Consider the following 18,132-nt stretch of genomic DNA (forward strand, 5'->3'; position numbering starts at 1 on the left):
AAACACTCATTGTCCACTCATTGCAGCAAGGTCAAATTTTAATTAAAATAAAAAACCTTTAATGTTTTCCTGTCTTCACTCCAGCTGGAAAACAAACTTGACCAGCATAGGAACAATATTTGTCTCATTCTCCAATGAACCTGCAGTTGCTTGCATGTTTCTATCTGTGGGGAAACAAACAAACAAACAAGAAATTCCCATGAACTTAAGGTCTTCTTATTATATTTGTATTTCAAGGATATAATCCAGTGTTTAGCATATAGTGGCTAGTACATGATTGTTAAACTTATCCATAAATAAATGGGTCTAATGTTTTCACATATTTAACATTACACAGTTGCATATAGTAGTATCTGCTATGTACTGTACATATCTGCTATGTACTGTAGGCTGAAACCATACACTCCAGGAGCATATACTCTAGCTGAGCAAAACACAAAACTACAAGTGAATCAAAACAAACAATCAAAATAAAAACAAAGAAAATAAATTGTATTTCAGCACTTGTGAGGTTAAAGCCACCCAGTTATTTTGTCTGTAAGCCTGCTACACTTTTCCATAGAAACTATCAAAATATCTCCATAGGAGTGTATGCTAAGGTAGAGAAACATGCTGCTCTTCAAGCTCTTAGCCTGTAGTCAGGTCGGGGATACCAGCTGTGAATAAATTGTAAAGTAAGTATGAACAATTTGACAAGCCAGGCAAAGATTTGCTTGTTGGAGTGTTCCAAATCTTTTGTTCTTAGTTTTGTCCCTCCAAATGTGCGAAGGTAACTAAACAGCATGCAAAATCAGACATAGGGAGTGTAGCAATTGCAGAGTACATATTGTTTTCACTCTGTGGGTGCATTATTCACAGCATTGTTGTTCTGATCATCAATTTGCATGGCATTGTTCTCTCTCATATTTATGAATGCCATTTCCTCCCCTAGTAGTTAGTCATGCCTACCTACTCCATCACTTCCCCCATCAGTCAATTGATACAATACATAGTGCAGCAACCACACAGACTGTATCTTCACTAAGATAGTCAAACAGTTGAATCAGCTCGAGGACTATGACAAGCAATGGATCTTAGATACGGGGGGGTGGGGGGGGGGACACAGAAGCAAATATATGGCTAGAGGGCAGGGGAAGAAAGGGATTGAGTACGGGGTTTGTCAATGTACAGGATTAAAGTCCATGATTTAAAAAAAATTAATTTGCTTGTAAATAAATCCTAACAAACTGAATTCTTCTTATCGTTTCTAGAAACTTTGGGTTAATAGGTGAATATAAGAATGAGAATTCACCATGGTCTACACGAAAATTCTTCTGGATGTTATAAGAAAAATAGTTTATGATATTTCTATTATTCTAATTTCAGCATATTTGTTAAATAAGGAAGGAAAAGCAATAGAACTGTTTTTTGAGTCCACTGCATCTTCCCTTATCCAACATTCAGATTGTTTCCAAGCTTTTGATGAACATGCAGCTTCTACAGGTAAAAATAGAATTAATAATACTTTGCTTTATTGAATGCTGTTTATTGCCTTGATAAATTGCCATTAGTCACTGCCCTCTGGACACTGTCAAGACAGCTTTTCCTTTTCACGCATGTGCGTTTGATTTTTTTCATTAAAAAAAGGTCTTCAGTATGATTCAATATTTCCGTGTCTTAATAACATTAGTCTTTACCCTGATTTTAATGTTTATAAGGGGGAAGGACCTACAAAACCCTACGTATCAGACCTTATGTCCCAAACTGGTCTACATTTACTGATACATTATAAAGAAAAAGGATATGGGCGTCCTTCAAAGGGGAAATAAAATGTGTTGTTCTATATAGTAATGAGCCTTAAATAAATAAGGAGCTGGGACAATAATTTATGAAAGAAAAGAAAAAATACTGTATAAAAGGAAGTTATGTAATAGTCAAAGCTTTCGAAAAATAATTTAGCTGCCCATGCTTGCTTGCCTTTTTTTTTTTTTAACTTACTAAGTTTTCCACTTCTTTATGTCATCTGAGTAAGCTTTCCAAAGGAGTTTTCTAAGTTTAGACCTTAATTTAATATACCTGCCCTTTACCAATATTATCAACATAGCTAAATAAGCAAGTGCAAATAGTTACAAACACACTGTGATCAGCACTTTGGATTTAGAAAATAAGTCTTAAATGTTACTTTTTAGGAACTTAAAATCTATCGAGGCAGAAAAAAATGGGGTAGGAGAGAAAATACACACATAATTATGTAATGACACACAAGAAAATAAAATGTAAGTGCAAAATCCAATTCATTAACTTAAATGTTGGCGTTATGTGATGATTTCTAATTACAAAGTAGTCTTAGATGACAACACACATACACACCGTTTTATATACTACCTATAGCCTTATACCTTGGTGATAACTATGTATATATGTAGTTGAATCACTCATAATTCTTCACTTGTGTACCCTACATCCTATGCAAGCCCTCCATTTAGATAGATTTGAGTTGCATGAAAATCAACATACTCAAAACAAATTGAGCAATCCTCAACATTCTCTCTCACTGTTTTTTTTTTCTTTTTTAGTGAATAACCCAGTCACTCAAACTAAAAACTAACTCGAACTCTTCCACTTCATCCCAAGTCATTATTTTCCTTTACAATTTCCTAGTATTTTAGTTCAATTTAAGCAATATTTATTGTGTGGCCACATTACATCAGAAAAAACTGGAAACAATATGGTAACACTGACAGTCTGGACATATCTTTTCAAAAATAAAAATATGATGAAGCTGAGGATAGGATGTAAAGGGCTGTAAAAAAGTATGTAGCAAGGATAGTTAGTGTAGACTAAGGATGTCTATAATTTTTCTATGTTCTCACTTAATAACATGCTTTTTATTTTACCAAATAACATAAACAAATCAAGGCTTCCATATTTACATTCAACCCTGCCATGATCTGTGCACATGCACCCTGTCTTAGCCTTGCTACTTTGTATAAACCACTCATACTTAATGGCTAGATCATATACTTGTATATCAAGTTTCATTCCCTAAATATATATGTAAATAATTTCTCGGGCAATTCTTCCATCTCTCTGGCATCATCATTCTCTCCCTCTCTACTGGGTCATTTTAATCAAGCAATTTCCACCAGCAGACACACCAGCATGACTGAGAGATTACTTGCAGGCTAGTGGTCACAGCTCTGCTTAGAGATGTGTGATGGGCATTTATTTACCTGCTGGTGTGATGCCCTGTCTTCTGATAGATTCTGGCAAGGCTGCTGGGATGCTAAGAAGTAGAGAGGGAGATGAATCAATAGAAGCCTTGGTGGGGTGGCCAGTAGAATGACTTCTCAATGGTGCTTAAGAGCAGTTTATCAGAGGCCACAGAGGCAGGTGGGTAGGAAGGGTCAGATATTCAGGATCCCTGTGGGATCCATGGGTAGTGCTTGGGAATTTGGGATCATTGGAAGATTGATTGATTTAACCACCAACTAAGCAAATCAATGCAGGAGGCAGAGCAGGAGAAACCCTGTTATGCCAATAATTAACATTTTGATTATTAGATGATCTGGAAGTCCCGGGGGAAAACTGGGTTAAGCAGTTCACAAGAAAATACTGGAAGCTCAGGGGAATAGATAAAATATGGCAATATTTTGACCAATAGAACTATCTTGCCAGTGCATAATGAGTGTGTATCAGCACTGCCTATCTCTATTATTCTCTGGATTTACTGATTTATGTTCACTTATATCTACCTCCCTGAATGTGGATTCCATAATATTTTGTAAGATACTATATCCCCAATACCTCAACATGTGCCTGATAAATAGTTCATAACATATATTTATTGTAGTAATTAATTGGTGGATGCTTCTTTGAAAAATGTCATTTAAGACATGACATTAAAGAAATTTTAGCCAGAAAAAATAAGCAAGGGATGAGTGACTATTACTGAAAGTGAGAATACTATATCTGAGGGCTCAGATGTAGAAAAATGCATGATGCATTCTAGGACTTAAAAGAAATCCATATGTCTGGAGTTTAAATAACAGTGGTAGATAACATATTATGGAGAGCATTGTAAACCATGTAAAATATATTGGACTTTATTACATAGTGAAGTGAAAGCTATAAAAGGATTGTAACAAGAAAGTGGTGTGATCAAGTCTACTTAATGAAATAGTTGTATATGAAGTAATGTGGAGACTAGACGACAGTGGTATAAAATGAGTGAAGAAAGAGGAAGAATCCAGGCCATGATTTCTTGGTTAGGGTAGTAGAAGTGAGGGTGGAGAGAACTGAATAGATTTGACAGTTATTTCAAAACTTTAAAAAAAGAGAGAAGATATTGATTGGATCCAGATATAAGCAGTGAGGAAGTAAATATCTGAGCAACTACACAGAAGTTGCCATTAATTGACAAAGAGGACACTGAATATTGGCTATGCAAGAGGAAGACATTTGACTAAGTTATGGACATTCTGAGGCTCATATTCCTTTCTGATAATAAAAAAGTGAAGTATAAAACTAGATATTTAGATACAATGCCCAAAAGAGAAATGGACTGGATGTTTATATTTTAGAATTACCAACGTCCTATATAATAAAAACCTAATATGCATATTAACCAAACGGCAGAACAACTGGTGGAATTACAGGTTACTATATGCACACTGACCACCAGGGGGCACATGCTCATTGCAGGAGCTGCCCCGGGTTGGGGCTGGTAAGTGGGTGGCGCCAGGCGGCCAGCCAAGGTGGGTGTAATTGGGGGCTCCCCGATCACCCCGCCAATTGTCCCACAGATCTTCCCTCATTGCCAGGCAGACATAAGGACCCTACCCTATATTTGGGAATAGTGTCTTAGATTCAAAAATTAAAACCTGGCAAGACTACTCTAACATTGGAAAAATAGGATGATGCAGCAATGACATGCATGGACTCTGGCTTGCACATTCTGTGACGCATGGACTCTGGCTTGCACATTTTGTGGTCAGCCCTGATTCTGACACATAACTGTGTGACAAAGCCAATTACTTAACTTCTCTCTGCTTCAGTTTTTCCACCCACAAGATGGGGGAACTGGTACTACTGCCTCAGAACTAAGCATTGAGCCAAACCTTTTATAATCAGGGCAAAAAAATGTAGCTGCCCATACAATAGCAAGATGCCTTTCACCTGTATGAAAAGTATGGTCACTGGTGCATGCAGTGTCCCGGATTGTGAGAGGGATGTCAGATTGCCTGCTGTGATCAGGCCTAAACCAGCAGTTGGTCATCCCCTGAGGAGTCCCAGATCGTGAGAGGACACAGGCCGGGTTAAGGGAACCCACCCGCAGCATCCCCCCAGCCCCGTGCAAGAATTTTGTGCACCAGGCCTCTAGGTAGAAAATACAGTTCTAAAAAAGAAAGAAAGAAAGAAAATAAAGTTCTAAATATGACTAAAATATCTGAAGGATTGTAAAGAGAATGAGAAGATTAAAAACCTATACTGAGCCCCCCCCCACCCCCAAAATACTTTTATTTAAATTTTGAGTCTTATTTTAATGATATAATAATCGTGGCATTTTGTGTCAGCATAAAGATGAACAAATAGATTAATGAAACAGAACTACGAGTTGCAATGTACTTGATTTTTATGCAGTTTAAATATATGTCTAGTGATGTGTGTGTGTCTGCGCGTATGCATACATCTTTGTATTTATCCAACTTAGTGAGATTTTTCAGATCATTAATTTAATACAAACCTTAGGTGTCATTTTTTTCCAGCTTTATTGAGATACAGTTGATGAATAAAAATGATATATATTTAGGTTGTACAATGTGGTATCTTTCTTTAAGATGTACATCGTGATTTACTATGCATATACTAGTACACTGTAAAACTATAGTTATACTCAATTAACAAAAGCATTTCTTCATACCATTATTTTGTGTGTGTGTGTGGGGGGGGAGAACATTTAAGGTTTACTCTTTTATCCTCTCGCCATGGTCCCCGATCCCCTCTTTGCCAGCAGCCCCACCCCCACCACTGCCGCTCCCATGCGTTGACAGCACCGACCCCCTCGCACCCGCTGATGGCATGGAACGATTAGGGCCAGGAGTGGTTGTGAGTGGGGCCAGGAGTGGTTGTGAGTCCGACTGGCGCCATCAGCAGGTACGAGCGGCGGCTGCTACCCCAATCATCCCTCAGGAGCAGGGGGAGGTGGAGAAACCCTCAGGGGCTACTGGGGCCAGCAGCCACTGTCACCCACTGATGGCACTGAGTGATCAGGTCTGGCGTCAGGTGCTGGCAGAGGGTGTGAGCAGGGCAGGCACTGGCAGCAGGTGCAAGCACCTGGTGGGACTGTGGTACGCAGGAACAAAGGATTTTCAGTAACCACCAGAGGCTCACCCTGATGACAGCGACTGGTGCCCTACCTTGGTCTGGTGCCCCTGCTTGCTTGCTCCACCATTCCACCATGGCCAATGCCCGCCATGTCCCATGCTATGCTGCCTGCTGCCAAAGCCCACCATGTTCCGCATGCGCCCCCTCGTGGTCAGTGCATGTCAGAGCAACCCAACCGGTTGTTCAATTGTTCAGTTGTTCTAACATTTAGTCTATTTGCATATTAGGGTTTTATCTATATAGGTTTGTTCAATTGTTCAGTTGTTCCAACATTTAGTCTATTTGCATATTAGGGTTTTATCTATATAGATAACCATCATGCTATACATCAGTTCCCCAGAATTAATTCATCTTGTGACTGGAAATTTGTAACCTTGACCGTCTCCTCATTTCCTCCACCCCATTATGGCATTCACCATCCTTTCTGCTTTGACTTTTTAAGATTCCACACATAAATTATACCATACAATGTTTATTCTTCTATGTCTGGCTTATTTCACTTAGTATAATGCCTCTATGTTATCATGTTGTTGCAAATGGTAGAATTTACTTTTTTTTTTACAGTTGAATAATATTCCATTGTGTGTATGTGTGACATATTTTTTTCCATTCCTTCACTGATGCGTGCTGAAGTTGTTTCCAAGACTTGGCTATTCAAAATAATTCTTCAAGGTATGGATGTTCTTAAAAAAAATTAAAAATAGAACTGCCATGTGGTCCAGCAATCCACATCTGGGTATTTGTACAGACAAAATAAAAACATTAACTTAAAAATATATATACACCCCTATGTTCCTTGAAGAATAATTTGCAATAACCAAGATATGGAAACAGCCTAACTGTCCACAGATGGGATAAATGGGTAAAAAAACCTGTGGTATCTACATGCAGAGGACTATTCTCAGCCATAAAAGGAATACAAGCTATCCATTGCAACACATGAGTGGACCTCAAAGACATTATGCTACGTAAGTGAAATAAGGCAGACAGAGAAAGACAGATTAATACTGTATAATTTCTCTTACATGTGTAATCACAAAGAAAAATAAGTTTCTAGATACAGAGAACAAATTGGTGGTTGCCAGAATCAGAGGGATGAACTGTTTTTGTTTTTGTTTATTTCAAGTAAGTATTTTTTAAAGAGAGCAAAGAACCTGAATAGTCATTTCTCCAAAGAAGACATTCATATCCAAACAGGTACTTGAAGAGGAGCGCAACATCATTAATCATCAGAGAGATGCAAATCAAAACCACAACGAGCCCTAGCCGGTTTGGCTCATTGGAGAGAGCATCAGCCTGCGGACCAGAGTCCCGGGTTCCATTCTGGACAAGGACGTGTACCTTGGTTGCAGGTTCCTCCTGGGCCTGGGCCCTGGTCTGGGGCGTGCAGGAGGCAACCAATCGAAGTGTTTTTCTCACATCAATGTTTCTCTTTGTCTTTCCCTCTCTCTTCCACTCTCTCTAAAATAAAATCAATGGAAACATATCCTCAGGTGAGGATTAACAAGCAAACAAACAAACAGCAACAACAACAAAACAATGAGATGTTACCTCACACTTGTTGGGATGGCTATTATCAGAAAGACAAAAAGAGAGAGTTGGTAAAAATATGGAGAAAAAGGAACCTTTCCACGTTGTTGGTGGGAATGTAAAAATTGGGCCAGGCATAATGCAGAACCATATAGAGGTTCAATTCCACTTCTGGGTATATACCAAAGAAATGTAACTAATACCTTTAAAACATCTCTGCATCTCCAAGAAAGATAATATTTAAGAAATGGACTAACACAAATACATAGATGAATATAGTTTATAAAATACCATCTCAAAGAAGTTGATTAATAATGGAGTCTATTAATAAATGGAATTGGGACAACTAGCAGCCTTATGGAAAAATTTTAAAAAGTTGAAACCACATATCATACCAAATACCAGGGTAAATCTTGAATGCATTCAAAGATCTAAAGGTAAAAAAAAAAAAAAAAAAGAAAGAAAGAAATCATATAAATAACTTGTTACTGTATCTAATCCATCTTGAAAACATGGATGGGGATTGTCAGATGGAGGGAGCCTCTATTGCACTATATTAACCCTTTGAGTGCCAACCAATAGCTAAAATTGCCAATGCATTTTTGCTGATTTTACAGCAGTTTCAGAAAAAAATTATGAATCACAAGTAAATGAAGTTACATATTCAAAAACTTAAGAAAACCTTTACTACACTGACATATTTAGCAATATCACTAATAAAAGCAGACTTAGAACTGGACGCCATTTCAAAGCTTTGATAGCGCTCCAGACACTTTTGGCAAAAGACAGAAGGAGCGCGATCGTGCTCCCAGCACTCTGGGGGTTAAAGGGGAATAGTAACACAATCAGCCCATCTGAAACCTCCAGCTAATTTCCCCAAGTGCCAGTAAACACTCTAAAACAGCAATAAAACAATCCTCCAAGGACTTTTGCATAACATAAAACATTTAAAACATCAATTACCTAATAATTTAACACTTAATGAACTCATTAGTCGGTATGCTTGTACTCAGTATGCAGTGCTTTTTCTATGGTATTCAATACAAACTATGCTGGGTTCTATACTGCAATGAGCATAAGCTCTCATGTAAATAAACCCCATTAAGGATTTTGTTTCAAACACTTAAAAAATCCAAACAACACTTAGCAAAATAAATAAAAATGACAACTTTAAAAATATGGTGTTTACCACTACAATAAATGCTCAAGTGAGATTTTGAGGCCAGGGAGAATCAGCAGGCACTGTTGCAACAGTGGTGGGTAAGGCTTAGTGAAGAGTTAGCACATGTAAACATTCATGGCAGGAGGCATGAGCCCTCAGGGTCAACAGCTGAGACATGGCTGCAGTGCTCTCTGCATTCTCTAACCAGTTCTCATGAGTTACTTTAATGTCCTGGCTATGGCATAGATGACACAAATTCATCATCATGGGTTTCAATTCAGATAGTTTTGGGGGAAATAGAAACTCTCAAATGTGAGTACCTTAAAAAAAACTATTGCATGGCAAAAAAAAATAATGTAAAAATAAAAATAACCAACTGAGAAAAGATAATGGCCACCTACGTTACAATGAGTTATTTCCTTAATAGAGAAAGAGTCTCCTAGTAATTGTTAGGGACAAGACAAACATAAAAATAAAAAAGACACAAATAGTTCATAGGAAAAACATCTCTACATGTATCCTTTCAACACATGAAAAGGTGTTCTACCTCCCTCATATGAAAGAAATAAAAATTAAAACTACATTGAGATAACATTCTTCATATATCAAATTTCCTAAAATCCAAATATTTGCTGGCAAAATTTGAACATACACTTTTACTCATTGTTGTTGCTGTAAAATAATGTGGATAAATATTGGCCAAATCTATCAAAATTACAAGCACAGACAGCCTTTGACACAGCAACCCCAATTTGAAGAATCTAATTGGGATATACATATATACCAAAAAAAATGAAGTGATGTACATACCAGCTTGTTACTGAGGCATTATTTATATAAGCAAACATTGGGAGGAGCCCATACAACCAGAGAAGAGACTGGTGGATTTCCCATGGCAGACCTACACAATGGACTACTATGCAACCTTAAAAAATAATGTACTAATCTGAAGAGAATGTCAGGACACATTGAAAACTTAAGAGAACAAAATTACAGAATAGTGTGCATCATACACTCACTTTTGGATAAGGGATAAATAATACATACTCTATTTTCTTTAACAAGTCATACACATACACATATATACATCCCTAAGAATCATTAATAGTCTAGTAAAAATATGAGAAGGAAAATAAATTTGATAGGGAAGTAATTAAATCAAGACTTCTCTATGTCTGACTTTGTACAAAGTTTTAATTTTAATTACATATATTCAGTGATTTTTTTAAGTCTCATAGAGAAACAAGCCAACAAAACCACAGATAAATCTGACCATATATTAAATCAATATTATGGACATAGAAGAAATATTTATTTCAAGAGATGCTAGAGCACAATATATTGAATGATCTTATTATTGGAATGAATTCCAAGTAAATTAACTAACTAACTAAATAAATTCCAAACTTCAGTTTATAAGATAAAGCAAATAAAAGATAAAATTATGCCAAATACACTAAGTAAAACTTCTGAAATGTTAAAATTGAAGTAAAGATATAAACTTATGATTTAATAAATATAAATACTCCTTCTAATTTAGAGAATTTTCCTGGAAGTTTTATCACCTCCTATAGCAATAAACATCCCTGGCAGAATACCTCCTTTAATTCTACCACCTATTGAACAAAACAGGAACATCTTGTAGAAATGGCTAACTCTATTTTTTATGCAAGGAAGGTAAATAACATCTTAGGACATTTTTTATACCAGAAAACTGGGAATCCTTTTTACATTTTAAAGCAGTCATGTCAAAAATATGTGGAAGTCCAATAAAAATGTGAAGGGATTAATAAATACAAATCTGTATTTACAAAATCTTCACTGGGTTATAAAGTATACTACAGGGAATCCTATATGATAAAAGCCTAATATGCAAATAGACTGAATGATGGAATGACCTGTGGAACAACCAGTCGTTATGATGCACACTGACCACCAGGGAGCAGACGCTCAATGCAGGAGCTGCTTCCAGCCCGCAGGCCCCAGGCCAGCCAAGGCAGGTACCAGTGGGGACCCCCCAATCACCCTACCAGTTGCCCCACAGATCAGCCCTGATCTCCGGCCAGGCCTACGGAAGCTTCCTGTGCCCAATTTCGTGCACCGGGCCTCTAGTATAGTCAATAATTGTAAGAACTATGTACGGTGATAGGTAGGTACTGGAAATGTCAGGAACATTATGTAAAGTATATGATTGTCTAAACACTATGCTATACACCTGGAACTAATCCTAATATATAAATATCCTGGGTCATAATGACCAGTAACAATGGAGGCTCAGACCAGATTCTTGACCTACCAGAAGTCAGTTCTGCAGTCAGCATGCTGTGGGCGAGGTGCCCCAGCACTGACTGCTGAGGGGGCTGCAAATCAGGGCTAGAGAGAGGCCTGAAGAGAGAAGCAGGGAATGATCCGTTGCCTCTGTGGCAGCTTTTGATCGGCTCTTGCCTCTCTCTTTCTCTTGGCCAGCAGCCACGCTTCCATTTCTCTGCAGGCCTCCACTGGTGCTGCTGACCAGCCCCGCCTTTCTGATCAGGTCACGTTGATAAGCCCAGAGACACTGACTGTCATAGGAACCTACCAATCAGAACTAAACGTGAGTGCTGTGAAGAACCAACGGCTGCCTAAGAGGAGGAGCTTCTGACACTGACTGGTATAGACACCACCAATCAGAACCAAATCTGGGTGCTATGGAAATCCAATGGCTGCCTAGCAGGCAGAGCTTTTGATGTTGACTGGCATGGAAACTGACCAATCAGAATCAAATTGGCCAGCAGAGGCGGGCCATTGGGGGCGAGATCAGGAAGGCATGGGAGGGCAGTTGGGGGCAAGCAGACTGGCAGGGGAGGGCAGTTAGGGTCAACCAGGCCAACAGGGGAGGGCAGTTAGGGGTGATTAGGCTATCAGGCAGAGGCAGTTAGGGGTGATCAGGCAAGCAGGCAGGTGAGCATTTAGGAGCCAGCAGTCCCAGATTGTGAGAGGGATGTCCAACTGCCAATTTAGGCCCAAGCCCCCAAGGGGTCCCCAATTGGAGAGGGTGCAGGCTGGGCTGAGGGAACCCTCCCCTCCATGCATGAATTTCATGCACCTGGCCTCTAGTACAAAATAATATTAAATGTAAACTGATATTGAAAAATAAAGTTTCAATTAAAAATAAAGTGGAGTGATTTGGTCCCACACTCAGGGTGTGATAATTGTGGGTGGGAGAGGGTTAGAAGAGTTAAATGAGGGAAAAAAGGAGACATATGTAATATTTTCAACAATAAAGATTTAAAAAAATAAATAATAAATGCATTGAAAGGCATTTAGTCCACAAAATAGTATGAATTCAAAGTTAAACTTTGTTTCATTTGTTCCCATCACTGAAGATGCAAAGAAGCATTACGTAGGAACTTTCCCAGACTGCTTACAGTTAAGGGATTGCCTAATTAATATGAAAAAACCCTATTGACTCAGTACATGAACTACCCATGAATTGCAAAAGTGGATAATATCTTGGAGTGGCTGTAAGGTTTCTTTTTTTCCCCTACTAATTCCACTCTATTTATTTTCTTGAAAGAAGAGAAGGTGCACTTGCTGTCACATAGGACAGAGTAGAAAAAATATATATTCTTTTTAGTCCTGATATTATTGACTCACCAATCTCACACTAACATTTGCCTTCAGCTAGAGTTCTTGTTATACAAGAAAAATAGATTGTTATTACCATCGTGAGCTTGATTTTCTGTTTCTTGAGAGTGACTTGCACTGAGTGGACTCTTAATGAATAAATGAGTGAATTTTAAACTTTTATAATTAATCAATAGGGTTTTTCATGTTAATCGGGCAAAATTAAATTTAGTTCTTTTTTCCTTAAAAATCCAGAAGAGATTTTTTTCTTGGATAACCACAATTAGGTTATATTGTTTAAAATGTAACTTGATTGTACTTCCAAAATTAGATGGATGGATTGACTTATAATTTTTATATTTTGACAAGCAATTGAACAAATGTTTTTCTGACCGGGTACATTTATATTCCTATTGATTCTTATAAATTATTTATTTTCCAAAAAATGGAATCTTCAGAATAATTTATCTTGTAATACCTAGAGGTGAAGTTAATAGCAGTATAATATTGAATGAAATCTGAAAAACTTAGCATAGAATTTGGAAAAAAAATTAATTAAAAAACATACAGATTATTTATCAACATTAAAAAAATAAATTGAATGTGTTGTAGGTCATCCAAAGCATAATAATGATGCTGAAAATCAGTATTAAAACAACATTGGATCTAGCACTTATTAAATTCAGAAATGAGGACAATAGATTAACATACTCTAAAGTCATAGATGAGCATGTGTGTTTGCATGTTTAAGTAGTACAGATATTATCTGTTTCAATTATCCCATATATGTCATTTACTTATTTTAATTTATCTTTATTGTTCAAAGTATTACAGATGGCCCCTTCCTCCCCCATTGGCCCCCCTACACCCAACATCCCCCCCATAGCAATAAAGAAGAGAATCTCTACCCACTTCCACCTTCCCTCTGAGATTCCTCAATCTGTTCAATGCTTCCATGTCTTTTGATTCTTTTTGTACCTCAATTTATTTTGTTTATTATATTCCACATAAAAGCGATATAATGTCATACTTAATCTTTCTCGGACTGACTTCATTTTAAGTATATTTCTCAGTATTCATAGATTTTCTTTTTTCATTACTAATATCTAAAATATTAAATCTAAAATTTTCTTTGAAAATGTCAACTTTCTATCAAAGGACTTCAATTATGCAATCTATTAAAAGCAGAGCAAACATTTTACTAATTAAAAAAAATGGTATTAAAAACTATACCAGAGTCCAATGTACCATTCTTTTATCAATTTGCTAAACAAATATTTGTGAAATAGCTACTTTTCAAAGAAAGCTATTCCATGAAAACAAAATACACAAAGTCCCTGTACTTGTGGAATTTATAATCTTTGAGAGGAGACAAGTAATAAACAGATAGGCAAATACATATATGACATATCTGGTGGTGGTGGGAAATAGAAGAATGATGAATAGGAAAACAGGAGCTAGAATGACTGTGTGGGGAGGCACTGCTGTATTTGGTGGGCCTGTCTGTCTTTAGATGACATTAAAGCAGTAACTTAAATGAAGTAGCCCAGCTATGCAATACGTGAGGAATGACCATTTCAGACATAGGGAGAACATGGTTAAAGGTCCCTAGGCAAGAGTATCCCGGGGATATTTGCAGGTCCTCAAAAGAACAGTGTTGCCCAGCTGGTGTGGCTCAGTGATTGAGCGTTGACCTATGTATGAACCAGGAGGTCATATGGTTTGATTCCCTGTCAGGGCACATGACAAGGTTTTCGGCTCGATCCGATCCCCAGTGTGGGGCGTGCAGGAGGCAGCCGATGAATGATTCTCTCTTATCATTGATGTTTCTATTTCTCTCTCCCTCACCTTTCCTCTCTGAAATCAATAAAATCATGTTTAGATATAGATATAGATATAGATATAGATATAGATAGAGAGAGACCAGGTCTGGCCAGTATGAACTGGGAGAGTGCTGGGAGTTGAGATCAAAGCTAGAGCTTGGGATCACAACAACCAGTACCTTCAAGGGCATGGTAAAACATCGGATTTTTTATTTCCAGTTTGATATGTCAGAGATTTACCTATTTTGAGGAAAATGGAGCATTATAAAATCATAAGGCAAACACTTTGTAAAGTTTCTATCATAATTAAACAAAAATACAAAATAGAAAAGCAGAGATTTTGAGAGTCAATTACTTTTTCCTTCTTTAAAAAAAATCACTATTTTTCTGAAGACTCACTCTATGGCAAATTCCGACCTAGGCAATTTATGTACAGTAATGTTAGTTAATGAAGAAAATTGCATCCCAATACACAATTTACTGTTTATGCATCCATTAGTTCATGAAAACTTTCAAGGGAAAAACCTATCTGTATAGACCATTCCTACCCAGGGAAACTCCTTAACTACGCTAGAAAATTGCTTCTAGGATTAGGCTCATTTTACTAATCTGGGCAATAGATATTGAACCCACTAAGGAATCTGCAAGCAAAATCTCACAGCAGGTGCAGCTGCAGGTGGCAGTGGAGCTTTCCAATCGCTACTGAAGCTGCCAGAATGTAGGAGATCTTATGTCATCTGGCAAGTACCTCTAATGGACAGGCATCGCTTGGGGGCAAAAAACTCTCTTGTATGCAGAGAGGCAGAAGAATGCTATTAAGTTTTTTTTTCCCCTTTAGTTCTCCCAAATGGCTGTAGGATCTTCTGTATCCTTGGGAAAGCAGTCTAAAGATGCTCCTAATAAATTCAGTGTTATCCGATGGCTTACGCTGCAATGGATCTGCAGTACATTTGTAATCACTGAGTGATTTATATGTAAAATGATTTAAATAATGGTCATTAATTTAACAGCAAGTGTTTTCAATGTATATGTTCTAACTTGAGACATTGTATGCCTTGCAATTTCTCCCAAGATATAAAACATCTTCTGACAACTAGTACGTTCAGGCCAAGGCAAACACATGGAGGAAAGTCCTTCAAAAGATTTTCTAGGGAAAAGATGGGAATATTGGCAAGTGTTGTTGCCTGAGAAGAAAAAGCTTTTCCTGACCGCTCTTTCAATGACTTTGACCAGAGTGTCATGGTGTTTGGAAAACAAGGTTCTAGGGTAGAGGTCATGCATGCCTCTAGAATCTCTGTAGATTTTTTTTTAAAAATCACACTCCAGAGGATGTACTATGAATTTTTTTCTGCCTTTTTTAATATCACACATTTAAATTATCATGGCCTATTACAGTTTGATTACTGCTAGCTTTGTGCCAACTTTTTGTGTTTGTACCACAAAGAAATCATTATTAATGCAAAGACTTGAGAAGGGACAGATAAATTAGTGCCCTAGCCCCTGCTCTTCTTCTATATTTCCTCTGGCTCCTCCTGGGGTCCTTGTAATACCAGAGCCCCTGCAGCACCAGGAAAAGATGTTGTTGCTATTCATTTATACAAGCTATCAAAGAAATTATGTCTACCAAGTGTGTCATCACACAACTATTTTAATGATTATAGAAACAAATCTTTAATGTGGTTATTAAATCTAAGCATTATAACACAATTTTAGGGAGTTTTAACAAGGCAAAATAGTTAAACATTAAACAAATATGAATTTAAGTTATGAGGAAAAACTGCCTATACTTAAAACTGCTCTTTTTATCTTTTAAATGAGAGAAAGAAAAAAAAAAAGCTCTATGTTTAGAAACCTAATGACAAAAATTTAGAATAGAAGTAATCAATGCTGGAACTTCATGAGCAGAAATGTGTTTATGTTCTTGGAATCTTAGATTGCATTCTCAAGGTCTTCCTGCCCTAAGAATTCAGCAACTCTTCTGGGAATAAATTCTAGTGGGGAACATAAGCGTAAGATCAAGTTCGTTCAAAACTTCCACAACAGTCTAACCAGCCGTGGGCAAACTACTGCCCGCGGGCCGAATCCGGCCTGTTTGAAATGAATAAAACTATTGAAAAAAAAAGACCATACCCTTTTATGTAATGATGTTCACTTTGAATTTATATTAGTTCACACAAACACTCCATCCATGCTTTTGTTCCGGCCCTCCGGTCCAGTTTAAAAACCCATTGTGGCCCTCGAGTCAAAAAGTTTGCCCACCCCTGGGCTTAAGCACACGTTCATGATAGATGTGCATATATTAAGTCACTATCTCATCTACTGGTGTAATTGGAATCTCAGGAGCAGTTTAGGGTACCCAGGAGCCTCACTCCTCCCCCCACTTGGAAATTTGGCAGAGCCCACAGACCTCTGCTCAGCACAGTCCCTAGACTGTGGTTGGGGCCATTGGAGCCCAAACAAAGTCTCCCTGCTGTGTCCCTCAATGTGGCGGCAGCTGCCACTCAGGTAAAGACGAAGACAAGACGGTGCGCATAGTGTTGCCCCAACAACAGCCCCTGGAAACAAGGGTTGTGTCTGACTTATCCTGGTGGTACCTGCCATGCGGCACAAAGCAAATGGTCAAGGGATCACTGTCCTGTATGGTAGCCACCAGTCGCGAGTGGTTATTAAGCACTTGACATATACCCAGTGCACTTGGAAAATAAATACCAGTGGGGAAAATGAAACAAGGTATTGTATTCATTATTTGTTAATAGAACTTATGAAGAGAACCCAGCATATTTTAGTTTTCCAAAAGTCTTTCAAAATTTCAAAACTTGGTAGATTCTACAAGACATTTATTATTCAGAATATAAAGCTTTAAAAGGAGTTCAAATTTGGTCCATTACTATTTATATCTCAAAGTGTAATATCATTCAGCATCGCATGAAGCGAATGTTAGGTGAGCCTTCAGGTCTGTAGCGTGAAGCTTAGTAAGTAAATTAAAATAGGGCATGGAAAAAATAAGTCACTGGGGCTTAGTGTAGAGCACAGAGTGAAATCAATTTTATTATGATTAAAAAAGCATTAGATAAAGATGAGGAAGGTGATAGAAGAGGTAGGATGGTCTAGATAAAGAAGAAAAACGCATGAACTTATAAACCTATATTCTCTAGGAGCAGAAATATTGCCAGCTGGAAGCACACATACACACACAAAAAAGAATTTTGACTATTACCGCAATCCAGGTGCTAGTGATTTTCTCTCTAAAAATTCAGCCCATATGTGCAATGGTTTATGGTACTCACTACCCAAGGTCACTTCTCAAAAAAGGAAGAAATATCGCTTATTACCTAAGGTGAGTATACTCATTTCAAATAAACCATTCTTATTTAACATAAAGTATGTTTTCAGTGCTCTAATTTTGCTTTTGTGAGAAGATGACTGTTATGATTATTTATTTATATTTTTACAACATTCTAATTACATGAAGTGCATTCACAACAAACATATAATTAAAGTCTTTGCAGAACTCAGAAAAAGAGACAACATCCACCCACTATATATGAAGGTTTAAGTAAGTAACAGTTTATAAAGGTCCTCTAACTCTAGGGTCTGTAAAAATTAAGATTAAAATTAGGTTTTTTTATTTAAATTTATAGTAAG

Source organism: Myotis davidii, unplaced genomic scaffold (genome assembly GCF_000327345.1).
Source record: "Myotis davidii unplaced genomic scaffold, ASM32734v1 scaffold162, whole genome shotgun sequence".
In the NCBI taxonomy this organism is placed as follows: domain Eukaryota; kingdom Metazoa; phylum Chordata; class Mammalia; order Chiroptera; family Vespertilionidae; genus Myotis; species Myotis davidii.